Genomic DNA, 15,798 nt, shown 5'->3' on the forward strand with positions numbered 1-15,798 from the left:
AAAGCAAACACAGAAAATATTCCTGTTTCAAAAACAAATAGGAAATCTGTAAGGGAATAGGGTAGTTAGTGTCAAATGAGACACAGAACTCAGAAGTCGAGTTTAAGTTGGGTTATAGAATTAGCGACAAGGCACTGAAAACCCTTCCCAGAGCAGTTACGGGAAAGCTCTGGGCCGGCCCTAAGCTTGCAGTAGGCACAGAGGAAAAAGAGATGACGTAGAAGCTTAGTGGTAAAAGAGAGGTTCTGATAATAAAAGTAATAATGCCTCTAATATTTCTTAAGCTATTATTACATAGCAGCGCTATGCTAAATACTCTTACAAGAACGATCTCATTTAATGGTAATAAGATCAGTCGACTTTTTCTCTAGGCCTGTGGGTCACACACTGTCCCATATTTTCTTTTTTCTTTTTTTTTTTTAACTACGCTTTAAAAACATAATAAGCGTGTTAGCTGGGTTACACAGAGAACGGGCCACAGGACAGGCTTGAGCAGCTGGCAGTAGTTTCCTGACTCCTTCTCAGGGGGTGGTGGTTAGCACCGAAGACTCTGCAGTCAGACTGACCGCATCACTATCCAGCCCTCACTCTCCGGGTGACCTTGGGCAGGTCCCTTAACTTCTCTGTGTCTCAGTGCCCTTACCTGTGACATGGGGATAACCACAAGAGCTATGTCTGAGGGTGTCACAAGGAGAAGTAAATCCAAATCAAGCACTCCGTTGCTCAGAAAAGTCTTATTGATGTGAAGGACTTGCCAGAGGATGGGCAGACAGGAGAGAGCCAAGAGAGAAGGGGGGATATCAAATGGAAAAGGACTAATCAATTTTGTTCAAGTCCCACAGAAGAAGCGGAGGGACAGGATCAGGACACTACAGGTGAGCGCACAGAGAACAGGCTCCGTATCCTAACCGCAGCTGAAAGGATAAACTGGTTCAGGGAACAGCCTGCCAACTGTCACGTGCGCACGTCTTCGGATCCCTTCTCTTCTCCTTTTCTAAAACTTGGCTGTGCATATAGTATCCACCCGAGCAAGGATGAAGCTACGAATGCAAGTGTTCCCCTACAGCAGTGCTGGTAAAAGGAAAAAATGAAGTAACAGTCCGTCGGTGGCCAAAAGGTGCACATCTGCATACCTGTGACCTGTCGAATGTGGTCATTTGGAAGAAAGAGATAAATATGCTGATGTAGAAAGGTTTCTCTAGTTTCCTAAATTTTCTTCTTTTATTTTCAGATCATTGGAGAGTCGCCTGCAAGCATAAAAAGGAATACAGAGAGATCCCACGTACCCTTTCCCTGGTTGCCCTCAATGGTGACTGCTTGCAAAACTACGGTTCAATACTGCAAGTTAATTTTTAATATAAAAACAAACAGACTAATGTGCATATTACACGCACTCCCTTTTGTGTATTTTAAGTGACCATACAGTTTGTGCATGTTCAAGAAAAGATAATCATTTCACCACCTCTGGAAAGTGAGAAAGGTGCGAGAGGGAAAAAAGGCAGCACACTTTATGGACATTTACAATCGTTCTTAATTACAAAGTGCAAATATTACTTTCAGGACACAGGAAGTAAACAGGTGGCGGGATTCAATTTTGAAATAAGTGGGAGCACCTATTCTTTCGATCCAGGGGGTTTGGTGCGTGGAACGAGAAGGGACGAAAACTGAAGACGCTCGCACCAAAGCCTCTATTTACTCAAGTCAGCAGAAAGTCAGGGGGAGGGATTCGTTCTGTCACAGACTGCTCACTGCCGGGCTCTGTTCTAGGCACTGGAAAATCAAAATTTAACCAGGCAGGGGCAGTCTCTGAACTCAGGAACTGAGAGGCCACTGAGAAAGGTGGACATTAACCAAAATGACACAATCATAATAATCATTACAGTACAGCACAGTTTAGAACACGGGCTCCGAGGCCTGACTGCCCGCGTGCAAATCCCAGCTCCACTGCCAAACAGTCACATGACTTTGGACAAAGTCCAAATAGTTTCCTCACCTATAAAATGGGGACAATTATAGGTCCTGTTTATTTACCCATCTAACCCATAGGGTTGCTATGAAGACTTAAAAAAAAAAAAAGTCTGTATATATAAAGTGCCTAAAACAGTTCCCGGCACACAATAAACATCATGTGTTTGCTATTATCATTGTGGTTAGTCTCATCACTATTATTTCAGGGGGAGTCTATGCCTATCTTCAGGCAAATGGAAGGTCAGGAAAAGCTTCCTTGAGGAAGCAACATATAAATGAATTTCCAAAGATGAATAGGAGTGAAACAGCACGAAAGAAAAACTCTCTGGCACAGGGAAAAACATACACAAAGACCCTATGCTAAGAAGGAGTCTGGCACGTGAAGAATTTGACAAAAGGCCAATGAAGCTGGGAGCTGGGGCTCAGAGAGGAGAGAGGTGAGAGGCTGGACAACCAGAAAGGGCATGTTAAACTTAGGAATTTTATCTTTATCTGAATAACAGAAGGTATTATAAAAGAAATTTGTCGGTTTTTCTTTTCTTCTCTTTTCTTTTTTCTTTTAAGATCACTTTACTGGACTCTGGAGTCGTCTGTGATAGAGGGAGGTGAACATGAGCTTACCAAAAATGGGTAAAGATTTAGAAAGAACAGTCATTCTGGTGAAAGAGAAAAGAAATCAACTACAGACAAGAAGACTACTAAAGAGAATCACAAACACAGATGAGGGTAGAAGTCATGAATTAGCAATAGAACAAATAAACACAATTCAATCATTTCTTCAGGCCCTAAAGCAGGAACCCAGAAAACGGGCAGTATTGTTAATCCACAGCTGGCGATGTGCGTGGCAGATGGGAGAGAAGAACAAAGGTGCAGGACTGAGGATACTTCTGACTCACTGAAAGTGACCAACTGTGTCCACGTGAACAAAAGGGATGCCAGGAAGAATGTCACGAATTTGGAGACCGGCAGGATTTAAGGGGCTGGAGGCCTCAGTGAAATCAGAGAATTGAGTTTAGCAAACGGCAGAACTAAAAAGACAGGAAATTGTGTCCAGAGAGCAAAATTTCCAAATACGTGATTTCAGAGGTGGAAGTCTGACCTGCTGCAGGAATAGATTGCTACAGACAAGCAGAGGAACAGATAGCCACAAAGATCAAGCCAGAATGAGATTAGAATGTTGGACAAGCAATCAACATAAACATTAAAGAGACAAGAGACCATGGAAGGAGTAAAAGTAAACTACTTACAAAGATTAGGAATTAAATATTCAGTTACGTTCTTAAATACAATACCATAAGGAATGTGTTTTTAAGTATCCACAATAAAACAGGGACGCCTTGCTAATAACAAAGCTTCATCTATTCATTTAGCCAGAAAATTTTCAAAGAGTCCCCGAAAACCATTCCCGAAAAAAAGCTCTCAGAAAGACAAAAAGGGAAGGAAACTTTCTCAACTTGATGATTATGTGTCACAACTCAAGGGCAAGCATCAATAATGGTAAAAACTAAAGACATGCACAACCCAAAACCTGGGAGAAAATCTTTACGAAACATCCATCTGACTTAAGGACAGGTATCCACAATACACTAAGAACTCTTAAAATGCAACAACAAAAAAACAAACAACAGAAGGCAATTAAAAAATGGGCAAAAGAAGATACACACAAATAGCAAATGAGCATATGAAAAGATGCCCACCTCTTCTGTCACTGGGGAACTGCAAATTAAAAAAATGAAATACAGGTATATCCCTATTAGCACGGCAAAAATCCAAAACAATGAAAACACCAAACGCTGGCAAGGACATATGGCAACAGGAACTCTCATTCATCGCTGGCGAGAATGCAAAACCGTACAACCACTTTGGAAAACCACTTTGGTGGTTTCTCACACAACTAAGCATCTACTCTTACCATATGATCCAATAATCACGCTCTTTATATTTATCTGAATGAGTTGAAAACCTAGGTCTATAGGAAAACCCACAGTGAATGTTTAGAGTAGCTTTATTTACATTTGCCAAAACTCGGAAGCAACCAAGATGTCCTCCAGTAGGTAAATGGATAAACTTGGGTACATCCAGATAATAGGATAATATCCAGTGATAAAAAGGACAGAACTACCAAGTCTGCATTTTTTTGACATCTTCTTTTTTTCAGTTTTTATTGAAGTTCCAGTCAGCATACAGTATAATATTCATTTCAGGCATACACCATAGTGATCCAACAATCGCAGACAAGACCCAGGACGCATCATGACAGCACACTCCTTAATCCCCATCACTATTTCACCCATCCTGCCCACTCACCTCCCTTCCAGTAACCAGCAATTTGTTCTCTATAGTTAAGAGTCTGTTTCTTGCTTTGCCACCCTCCCTCTTTCTTTTTCCCCTTTGTTTGTTTGTTTTGCTTCTTATAGTCCACATGAGTGAAATCGTATGGTAGTTGTCTTTCTCTGACTTATTTCACTTAGCATCATACTCTCTAGCTCCATCCATGTCATTGCAAATGGTAAGATGTCGTTCTTTTTTTATGCCCAAGTAATATTCCATTGTGTGTGTGTGTGTGTGTGTGTGTGTGTGTGTGTGACCATCTGCGCACATGTGTGTGCCACATCTTCTTTATCCATTTATCAGTCAATGGACACTTGGGCTGTTTGCATAATTTGACTATTGTAGATAATGCTGCAATAAACATCAGGGTGCATGTATCCATTTGAATTGGTATTCTTCGGTAAACACCTAGTAGCGCAATTGCTTAAATACGCATTTTAATAAGATCCCTCAGGTAACTTCCATGCATATAAAGTTGAGAAGCACTATTATTAGGTGGTATTATTATCATCATAACTATTCTTCAACGTTGTCACTAAAAAAAGAGCATAAACATTGGGAGAGTTCAAATTATTATTCGCTAATGATTATGATTAGTCTACCTTTAAGAAGAGAGGGAGAGGGGCGCCTGGGTGGCGCAGTCGGTTAAGCGTCCGACTTCAGCCAGGTCACGATCTCGCGGTCCGTGAGTTCGAGCCCCGCGTCAGGCTCTGGGCTGATGGCTCAGAGCCTGGAGCCTGCTTCCGATTCTGTGTCTCCCTCTCTCTCTGCCCCTCCCCCGTTCATGCTCTGTCTCTCTCTGTCCCAAAAATAAACGTTGAAAAAAAAAAAAAATTTTTTTTTAAAAATTAAAAAAAAAAAAAAAAGAAGAGAGGGAGAATCAACTGTAAAAGGAAATTTTGAAACATTCTCTAAAGTGACAGTAATTAAAACGTGCAGTACACATACACAGATAAGTACCCTTTATCAAGAATATATGTTGAGAGGTGCCTGGTTAGCTCAGTCAGTGGAGCATGTGACTCTTGATCTCAGGGATGTGAGTTCAAGCCCCATGTCTGGTATAGCGATTACTTGCAAATAAAATCTTTCTAAATAAATTAAATAAATAAGAAAGGGTATATGTTAACAAGAGAATTTCAAATAAGTATATAAGTAACAAATTATTAGGACAACTGGCTACCAATATTTTTTTTGAAAATCCAGATCCTTATCTCACATTATACTGAAAATATATTCCAAGTGGATTAAAAACCTAAATATTAAAAATAAATTTACAAAGCACTAAGAGAAAATATGGAATACATTTTTTAAGTTTATTTATTTTGAGAGAGACAGAGAGAGAGTACAAGTGGGGGAGGAGCAGAAAGAGGGGGACAGAGGGCCTAAGGCAGGCTCTACGCTGGGAGCAGACAGCCCGATACGGGGCTCAAACTCACAAACCATGAGATCATGACCTGAGCTGAAAGCAGACTCTTAACTGACTGAGCCACCCAGGCGCCCCTAGAGTATTTTTAATGTTCAAATAGGATACCATAAAACTCCTAAGTATACCTCTCCTGAGGATACTATAAAACCCAGAAGTCATACTGAAACTACAGTTTAAAAAAAAAAAAAACAAAACCTTTTAGTGCTCACCTCGGCAGCACATATACCAAAACTGAAACAATTCAGAGGATGAGCACGGCCCCTGCCTGGAGGTGACACACAAATTCATGAAGCAATCTGCATTTTTTATAAAGACATGTAATAATAAATAAAATCTTTTAAATAACAAGAAAAAGCACAGAAGTTAAAAGTTAAGACAAATGCTATGAAAGAAAATACTGAGCAAAGCATTAATAACCTCATAGGACTTTTTTCTTTTTCTTTTTGTGTTTTGAGAGAGAGAGAGTGAGTGGTGAGGGGCAGAGGGAGAGAGAGGGAGAGAAAATCTTCAGCAGGCTCCAAGCTCGGCAAGAGCCCTACTCAGAGCTCGATCCCATGACCCTGGAATCATGATCTGAGCCGAAATCGAGCACTGGATGCTCAAACAACTGAGCCACCCACGTGCTCCACCTTATGACTTTTCAAAGGTCTGATGCATGAAGAAAATAAATAATAATCTTTCAAAAAAACTAAGAGAGGGGCGTCTGTGTGGCTCGATCCGTTAACCATCTGTCTGACTCTTGATTTTGGCTCAGGCCATGATCTCACAATTCACGGGATCGAGCCCCACATCAACAACGCAGAGCCTGCTTGGGATTGCCTCTCTCCCATGCTCTCTTACCCTCCCCACCCCCTCAAAAAATAAACATTAAAAAGAAAAAGCTAACAGAAAACTGGAGGTGGGGAAATAAAATAGATTTTATAGACTCATATGTAAAAAAGACTAAATTACAAAAGCTGCAATAGCACAAAATAAAATAAATCCCTAAAGGGGCGCCTGTGGCTCAGTCTGTTGAGGGCCCACTCTCGATTTCGGCTCAGGTCATGATCCCAGGGTTGTGGGATTGAGCTTCATGTTGGGCTCTGTGCTGAGTGTGGAGCCTGCCTGGGACTCTCTCTTTCCCTCTGCCCCTCTCTTGTGCACTCTCTCTCATTCAATCAATCAATCAGTCAATCAATATGCTTTAAAAATAAATAAAATAAACCCCTAAAATCTACCTATAAATATTTGCACGTGCACAGCCAAAGATACGAAACATATGCTAAACTGATACTAGTGCTTATCTCTAGAGTGTAAAATCAGGAATGGAAAAAGCACTTTGCTTTTTTCTTTATAAATTGCTATAAACTGGGGTGCCTGGGTGGCTCAGCAGTTAAGTGTCTGACTTCAGCTCAGGTCATGAACTCACAGTTCGTGGGTTCAAGCCCCGCGTCGGGCTCTGTGCTGACAGCTCAGAGCCTGGAGCCTGCTTCAGATTCTGTGTCTCCCTCTCTCTCTGCCCGTCCCCACTTGTGCTCTCTCTCTCTCTCTCTCTCTCTCTCTCTCTCAAAAATAAACGTTAAGGGGCGCCTGGGTGGCGCAGTCGGTTGAGCGTCCGACTTCAGCCAGGTCACGATCTCGCGGTCCATGAGTTCGAGCCCCGCGTCGGGCTCTGGGCTGATGGCTCAGAGCCTGGAGCCTGTTTCCGATTCTGTGTCTCCCTCTCTCTCTGCCCCTCCCCCGTTCATGCTCTGTCTCTCTCTGTCCCAAAAATAAATAAACGTTGAAAAAAAAAATAAATTAAAAAAAAAAATAAAAAATAAACGTTAAAAATTTAAAAAAATAATAATAAATAAATAAATTGCTATAAACTGCACTCCAAACAAAGAACCTGCTCTTTTTTAAACTTACCTTCGTTCAATTATGAAAGGAAAAAGCAGTGAGTGATAGTCTTAGCTTAAAAGGCCAATATTTTCATAGGAATCACAAGCTTCCTGGTTTCCTCAATAAGTACTTAACTCCCTAAGCTTGTAACATTTGGAAAATATATTTTTGTTATCAAAAGTTTCCTAAGAATCCTTGAAGTAAAACTATGCCAACTTCTCCTCCCCAAATGGACCACAATGTTCAATTTCCAGTGGCCCTCTGTTCAAAGCTACGTCCAACCTAATTTCAAAAGCAAAGTGTCTAAACCAGGCAAGAAATTTAGCAACGTAACACAGAATATCGAAATGGAAACCACATGTCCAAAATACGCCTAATAGTAACAGACAGCAACTGTTTAAGGGTAACTGCAAGTAACTCCATATTCACTTCAGTTTCAATTCTGAATCATTTCTCGGTCACCAAACTAGGAAAAAAAAAAAATTGAGCCATTTGTCATCTCTGACTAAACACAGGCTTCAGCCCTCAAATCACTAAGGGTAGAGAAGTAAATGCCCTTGAGAAGACGGCCAGTGGAAGGGTTTTTCCAGAAAAAGTGGTTCACGTACGCAGCAGGAAAATCTTGTACTGTAGGGACTCGGTTACCACCTTAATTCCCTCAACCAATTTGAAACTACTGGAAGTAAATGACTAAGAAGTAAAACATATGAGAAAAGATGAAAAAAACATTCCTACATATTGAAAGCACATAAAGTGGTTCACGTTTGCTTTTTAGTTGCCTTTGCTAAAGTTAGAATATTAAATTATTTCACTCTGGATGAATCAGAAACTAGCTTCACTGGTTTCTTACAACGTATTTAAAATTTTCAGCTGCTATAATGAACCACGACTCAGAGGGTTTTGGGTTTTTTTGTTTGTTTGTTTTTACTACTTATACTTAACAAAATGTATTATATGTGGGTCTCCCCTGTACTATTCTTCACATCACTGGACATGAATTTATTAAAGTCATAGAGTAAAACTGCCCGTCCTTGGAACAGAACACACTCCCCTTTCCCTAAAACTGTCACTCAAACACGTTTAAGCTAAAACCATCAGTAGCCGTATCTCAGAAGATCTGAATGTAACTACAATGAAACCATAAGTGAGTGAGGGGTGGCATTCCCCACAAAGGCAAGAAGAGATTCATTATCTCCCACCACACAGGTAGCAGGCAAGGTCTCTCAGTTTCTAGAGCACCCCACTACTCAGGGCAGCATCACTGCTCAATCGAAATTCAGCTGTCCAGATACTTGCAACCAAAACAAACTGCGGCATCTAGTTGCTTTTTTTCAAAAGGTAAACGATCCCTCTGGCCTGATTTACTAATAAAGATGTGAGTAAAGAGAAATGACCAGGAGGCACCTGGGTGGCTCAGTCAGTTAAGCGTCTGACTCTTGGTTTCGGCTCAGGTCATGATCTCACGGTTTGTGAGTTCCAGCCCCACATTTGGGCTCTGTGCTGACGGCACGGAGCCTGCTTGGGATTCTCTGTCTCTCTCTGCCCCATTTTCTCTCCCTCTCTCTCTCTCTCTTCCTCTCTCAAAATAAATAAAGTTTAAAAAAAAAAAAAAAAAAGCAAGCAAGAAAGAAATATTCAGGAGGACAGCATACCCAGATCTTAAATTCTTAAGGTTCTTAAGATTCCTCACCTTTTAAGAGAAAGGCCTTGTCAGTAATGTTAGAAATTGCACACTCAGTGTCTTGTATTCAGTCAAAACAAAAACAAAAACAAAAACACCTCTTCAGGTGCACTGATAACTTTGCCAGTGAGCATGGTAACACGAAGGTCCAGGAAAAGTGTGCGATAAGAGTGCAGCGTTAAGAATTCATGGAAAGAGGGGCGCCTGGGTGGCTCAGTCGGTTAAGCTTCCGACGTTGGCTCAGGTCCTGGTCTCCTGGCTACTGAGTTTGCGTCCCGCGTCAGGCTCTGTGCTGACAGCTCGGAGCCTGAAGCCTGCTTCGGATTCTGTCTCCCTCTCTCTCTGCCCCTCCCCCGCTCATACTCTGTCTCAAACATAAATAAACGTTAAAAAAAATTTTTTTTTAATTCATAGAGAAACAGGTCAAGAGAAAGCAGACTCAAAACTAAGGTCAAAGTCCTTTATTATTTTTAATGTTGAAATCACCTCTGCGCTGAGACGCAACCTTCCTCTTGTAATTTGTCAGTAACTACCAAAAACATTTTTTAAACAGCTCCGAGGGCTTGTTTTATCCAATTTATAACACACTTCATTATCATCAGAGAGAGACCAAAAATCATAGACCCCAATGCCTTTGTAATTATCTCTTGAAGTATTTTAAGTGGAAACAGCATACTATTTATCGTGTCCTGATCTTAACTCCTTTTTCTTCACTCTTGAAGAAATTTAGCTACAAGGCATTTTACCCTCAGTAGTAGTTCAGTATTTAACAATAGCTTACATTTCTTTTTACTGATAAACACTGCCACAAATTAGGATTAACAATATGATTGAGGAAGTTCTCACAACGAACTTTATGATCATTAGCTACAACCCACATCTTCTACCAACAACAGCCCCTTCAGAAAAAAAGGTCACCTTAAAATAGAACTTAAGTTCTTTCCACAGAAAAGGATGGGTAATTAGTAACTAAACAGCTTACAAATTGAGTTCCGTGGAAGCACTCAAACTATGATGAAGTAACGCATCTGAACTGCATTGGACTTTTAATTGCTAGAAATCTTGTTCTAGAGAAAATTCAAAAATCGATCCCACAGAAAATAATTTGTCTCTAGTGATTCTTACCCGACATAAAAATGAAATATGGTTTGACTTCTTGCCTTGCTCTGACAAATGACTTTATTACTTTAAAAAATGAAAAGATAGGATAAGGACTAAATTCCAAAAACACAATTCATAAAAGAACAAATGGATCAACTGGAATTCAAAATAAAAACTCTTGCTTTTAAAAGACACTGTTGGGGTGCCTGGGTGGCTCAGTCAGTTGACTTCGAAGCCCACATTGGGCTTGTGGCTGTCGGCATAGGGCCCACTTTGGACCCTCTGTCCCCCTCTCTCTCTGCCCCTCCCCTACTCACACTCTCTCACTCTCAAAAATAAATAAAGCATTTCAGAAATAAATACAAGACACTGTTGAGGGGGTGGAAAGATAAGCCACAGAATGGAAGAAAATCTTTGCAAAGCATGTATCTGATAAATGATGTGTGTCCAGAATAAAGAATTCTCAAAACTCAACATTAAAAAAACAAACAACCCAATTTTTAAAAACAGGCAAAAGATTTGAACTAGTGGGGCACCTGTGTGGCTCAGTCAGTTAAGTGTCCGACTCTTAATTTTGGCTCAGGTCATGCTCTCGTGGTTCGTGGGTTCAAGTCCCATGTCAGGCTCTGTACTGGCAGCATGGAGCCTACTTAGCATTCTCTCTGTCCCTCTCCCTCTGCCCTTCCCCTGCTTGTTCTCTCTCTCTCTCTCTCTCTCTCTCTCTCTCTCTCTCTCTCTCAAAATAAATAAATAAGCTTAAAAAAAAACAAAAGATTTGAACAAGCACGTCACCAAAGATACACAGCTGACAAGCACATGAAAAGATGTCAATATCCTTAGTCACTGGGAAAATGTAAATTTAAAGCACAAGACAGCATACACAGCTATGAGAATGGCTAACATTTTCTCATCCTAGCACTGGTGAGGATATGAAGCAACTAGAACCCTCAGATACTGCCAGACAGAACGTAACATTATACAGCCACTTTGGAAGATAATTTGGCAGTTTCTTAAAATGCTAAACACACACCTATCATATGGTTATGGTCATATAACATAGTTATATGACCCAGTGGTCCTGCTCCAAGGTGTTTACCCAAGAGAAATGAAAACCTAAGTCTACCCAAAGTTCCACATCAAGTTTCCAGCAGCTTTATTCATAATGGCCAAAAACTAGAAACAATTCACGTGTTCATCAACAGAAAAATACATAACCTATTCCTCTTATGCCCACACAATGTAACACTACTCAGATACACCACTCAGCAATGAAAAGTAACAAACCACCATACAGATGTACAGACAACAGTGAATGAATCTTTTTTTTTTTTTTAATTTACATCGAAATTAGTTAGCATATAGTGCAACAATGATTTCGGGAGTAGAGTCCTTAATGCCCCTTACCCATTTAGCCCATCCCCCCTCCCCACTCCCTTCAGCAACCCTCAGTTTGTTCTCCATATTTATGAGTCTCTTCTGTTTTGTCCCCCTCCCTGGTTTTATATTATTTTTGTTTCCCTTCCCTTATGTTCATCTGCTTTGTCTCTTAAAGTCCTCATATGAGTGAAGTCATAGGATTTTTATCTTTCTCTGACTAATTTCCCTTAGCATAATACCCTCCAGTTCCATCCACGTAGTTGCAAATGGCAAGATTTCATCCTTTTTGATTGCTGAGTAATACTCCATTGTGTATGTGTATATATACCCCACATCTTCTTTATCCATTCATTCCTCCATCGATGGACATTTGGGCTCTTTCCATCCTTTGGCTATTGTTGATAGTGCTGCTATAAACATGGGGGTGCATGTGTCCCTTCGAAACAGCACACCTGTATCCCTTGGATAAATGCCTAGTAGTGCAATTGCTGGGTCATAGGGTAGTTCTATTTTTAGTTTTTTTGAGGAACCTCCATACCGTTTTCCAGAGTGGCTGCACCAGCTTGCATTCCCACCAACAATGCAAAAGAGATCCTCTTTCTCCACATCCTCGCCAACATCTGTTGTTGCTTGAGTTAACATTAACAAATGTTAGCCATTCTGACAGGTGTAAGGTGATATCTCATTGTGGTTTTGTTTTTTTTTTTTATTTAAAATTTTTTTTTTCAACGTTTATTTATTTTTGGGACAGAGAGAGACAGAGCATGAACGGGGGAGGGGCAGAGAGAGAGGGAGACACAGAATCGGAAACAGGCTCCAGGCTCTGAGCCATCAGCCCAGAGCCCGACGCGGGGCTCGAACTCCCGGACCGCGAGATCGTGACCTGGCTGAAGTCGGACGCTTAACCGACTGCGCCACCCAGGCGCCCCCTCATTGTGGTTTTGATTTGTATTTCCCTGATGATGAGTGATGTGGAGCATTTTTTCATGTGTCGGTTGGCCATCTGGATGTCTTCTTTGGAGAAGTGTCTATTCATGTCTTTTGCCCATTTCTTCACTGGATTATTTGGTTTTTGGGTGTTGAGTTTGATAAGTTCTTTATATATTTTGGTTACTAACCCTTTATCTGATATGTGCAGTGAATGAATCTTAAACACAGGATGGTGATATGTCCTGGTTAAAGTCACTTACATGAAATTCCAGAATAGGCAAAGACAACCTATGCTGACAGCAAATTAGGGGTTTTCTGGGGTTAGAGGAGGTGGGAATGAATGCAAAGGGCACTAAAAGAACTTTTGGGGATAACGGAGAACTTCTACATGCTGATGGTGTGGGCATTACATGGCTGGCCAAAAGGCAAATTGAATACTTAAAATGGTTAATTCCCTTGTATGCAAATTATGTCTTAACCAAGTTGATTACAAATATTAAAACATTATTTCAGGGGGAAATCCATGAAATACACTGTTTCTTAAGATGTTTATAGTACCTTCTGGTAGATTAGTTTCAAATCTCTGATACTCTTACAAAGAATCTCAAAAAAGGCTGGGATTATTATCCCATTTTATAAACTACAGGGTGGAGGGGAAGTAGGCTATACAGTAGAAGCAATTAGAAGCATGAGTTCAGAGCAGAACATTACACAAAGCAGATTTATCAATGGCAATCAAACTACCACCTGACAAACTGGCAGTACGGGATAAATGAAGTGCTGGGTCTTGATCTGCTGGAAAAAACTGGCTGAGCCACATAAAAAAATAAAGAGCCAAAAAATATATAAATTCCCAGTAGGGGCGCCTGGGTGGCGCAGTCGGTTGAGCGTCTGACTTCAGCCAGGTCACAATCTCGCGGTCCGTGAGTTCGAGCTCCGCGTCAGGCTCTGGGCTGATGGCTCAGAGCCTGGAGCCTGTTTCCGATTCTGTGTCTCCCTCTCTCTCTGCCCCTCCCCCGTTCATGCTCTGTCTCTCTCTGTCCCCAAAAAAATAAACGTTGAAAAAAAAATTTTTTTTAAATATATATATGAATTCCCAGGAAGAAGGTAGTTAAGAAAAGGCAGGAAATGCCTAAAGTCAACATTACCTATATGTACCACACATCTCAAATTAAAAAATTTCTAACATGACTGGCTTTAGTCATATGGAAAACAATTACTTTAATACAAGTAAAGCACACAGAAGGAGCTCAGAACCCAATATACCATATCTGAACCCAGATCTGTTGTTGACTCACTCACACTTTATGAAGGTCACTAACTCTGAGGGCCTCAATGTCCCTCCCTTTTTAAAAATAAAAATATTAATTCTGGTCCCTGAATGGCCCTTTGGGGCACTACAAAAATAGAGAACTTTTGTGAAAAGGAATTTTTAAATTATACAGTCAAGTTACATTCTCTGTGCAAAAGCATGTGACTTAGAATACACTACATTATCATCAAATCAAATAATAATAAATAATTTTAACCTTAAGAGTTAAAAATGGCTCCCCAGCCCACAAATGGCTCCAAATAGCCTATAAGACCAAGTCCAAACGCCTCAGCTAAAAAATCATGTCCTTTATGAACCCACCCCATCCCATTTATCTAAAACATACCAATCCAGGGGTGCCTGGCTGCCTCAGTCAGTAGAACATGTGACTCTTGACCTTGGGGTTGTAAGTTTGAGCCCCACATTGGGTGTAGAAATTTATTTAAAAAATAAAAATAACGGTGCCTGGGTGCTCAGTCAGTTAAGCATCTGACTTCAGCTCTGGTCGTGATCTCGTGGTTTGTGGGTTCAAGCCCCACATCGGGCCCTGTGCTGACAGCTCAGAGCCTGGAGCCCGTTTCGGATTCTTTGTCTCCCTCTCTCTCTGTCTCTCCCCAGCTTGTTCTCTCTCTCTCTATCTCTCTTTCTCTCTCTCTCTCTCTCAAAAATAAATAAACTTGAAAAAATAATAAAAAAATAAAATAAAATAAAATAAAATAAGGGACACCTGGCTGGCTCAGTCACAAGAGCACGTGACTCTTGATCTCAAGGTTATGAGTTCAAACCCCACACTGGGAGTAGACATTGCTAAAAGAAATAAATATTTTTCTAATTAATTAATTAATTAAATATACCAATCCAAATTCATCTACTCTCTCCAAACATAGTATGTTCCTTCCTTGGACATGCTGCCTCCATACTCCTGGAGGCAATCCAACTCTTATACTTTGTTTAAAGGTGATCCCAAAGTCCACTGGCCTAATACAAACTTTGCTCGTCCTTTAAAAAAAAAAAAAAAAATTTGCTTATCCTTAATCCAGTGTTCGTTTCCATGCTCTGAATTTCCAATGCCCACTCAGCAGTATAAAATACAGCATTCGATTTTACTCCACATTTTCCTATTCTCTAATTAGATTTTGCTTTTGGAGCCTTATATGTATCTTCCCCTATAAAAAGCGATGAGCCTCATGGACAGAATGGCCTCTGTCGTAACATGCCACACTTGCCACTCTCTCAGTGGTGCTGCATTACAGACGGGCTCACATGTGAGAGGGCAGAAATCTGCACTGCACCCCATTCGGGCAGCACTGGTAGGAATCTGGGGAGCCCAGCTGGAAGAAGGCAGAGGGCTGTGTCTGATGCTTCTACCTCTAAATTGCTAGGTGTTTTGGTTTTTTGTGGAGTTCTTTTTTCTTTGTTTTTATTATGGAAACTCTTAAGTAGAGAGAAACAGGATAATGATCCTGCTGGACCCATCAGCTAGCCACAACAATTATAAATAAAAGGCCACTGGAATCTAGACTCCTGACCACTTCTTCCTCTCCCCAGCAGACCCCAGATATTATATTATTATCTCATCCTTTTGTACTTCCACATATATTTCTAAAAGGGGAGTGTGGGGAATAAGTTTAGGAATTCCCTGAGCTTGCACCCATGGGGAGAACCACAATAAAACCATGATAATCCTCATCTTATCTGAAAAGATCCTAATTCCTTGACATCAAATATCTGGTCAGTGTTCAAATCTCCCTATTGTCACGTGATTCTTTTATCAGCGGTTTGTTCAAGTCAGGAACCACGATTACTTCA

At 40.7% G+C, this 15,798-nt stretch overlaps 1 protein-coding gene and 1 non-coding gene across 11 annotated transcripts in view; one reads left to right on the forward strand and one right to left on the reverse strand.

The window, feature by feature from the left end:
• The window catches only part of SIK3 (SIK family kinase 3), a 250,678-nt gene that overhangs the window by 210,923 nt on the left and 23,957 nt on the right, over window positions 1-15,798 (reverse strand). The gene's annotated exons all lie outside the window — the stretch shown is intronic.
• On the forward strand, window positions 5,927-6,031 carry LOC123602782. The gene has a single exon (XR_006714555.1). It is a non-coding gene; the product is annotated as a U6 spliceosomal RNA (small nuclear RNA).

The sequence above is a fragment of the Leopardus geoffroyi genome, chromosome D1 (assembly GCF_018350155.1).
Source record: "Leopardus geoffroyi isolate Oge1 chromosome D1, O.geoffroyi_Oge1_pat1.0, whole genome shotgun sequence".
In the NCBI taxonomy this organism is placed as follows: Eukaryota; Metazoa; Chordata; class Mammalia; order Carnivora; family Felidae; genus Leopardus; species Leopardus geoffroyi.